The 406-nt window shown below is 43.6% G+C and overlaps 1 protein-coding gene across 1 annotated transcript in view; it reads left to right on the top strand.

Moving 5' to 3' along the window:
• Positions 1-406, top strand: part of LOC113213177 (E3 ubiquitin-protein ligase TRIM71) — a gene marked incomplete at its 3' end in the record, with an annotated part of 19501 nt that overhangs the window by 4862 nt on the left and 14233 nt on the right.

Below are 406 nucleotides of genomic sequence, written 5' to 3' on the forward strand. Positions count from 1 at the left end.
TCTGTCTCTCTCGCACTCACGGGCCGGATAGGGATGGCGCGCGGCGCTGGGCGCGTAAAGGAGCAAAACTAAACATGTAATTTAAAGCGTTTCAAAATTTGCTACGCGAGAAAAAAATTCTGTGTCGTATAGATACTCTTGTCCACTACCACATATCCAAAATCCAGTCCTTGGACTCCAAACGGAACCAAGTGGGACGTGAATAATAAGAAAATTGACTCGTTTTCTTTTAACTGTTGCCGTGGGTGAACGGTTCGACCGAAACGTGTCGCGAATGGTGCATTTTCTTCGTCAAAGTGCCTGTTTAGCAAATGCCAATGGAAATAAACACGCGTTTTACGGTCTCCTCAGGGCTTAAATGTTTTGTATAGTTTGTGAAATTTCCAATCAACAGTAAAGTAGACTT

The sequence above is a fragment of the Frankliniella occidentalis genome, unplaced genomic scaffold (genome assembly GCF_000697945.3).
Source record: "Frankliniella occidentalis isolate FOCC.00 unplaced genomic scaffold, Focc_3.1 Scaffold38, whole genome shotgun sequence".
Taxonomy (NCBI): Eukaryota; Metazoa; Arthropoda; class Insecta; order Thysanoptera; family Thripidae; genus Frankliniella; species Frankliniella occidentalis.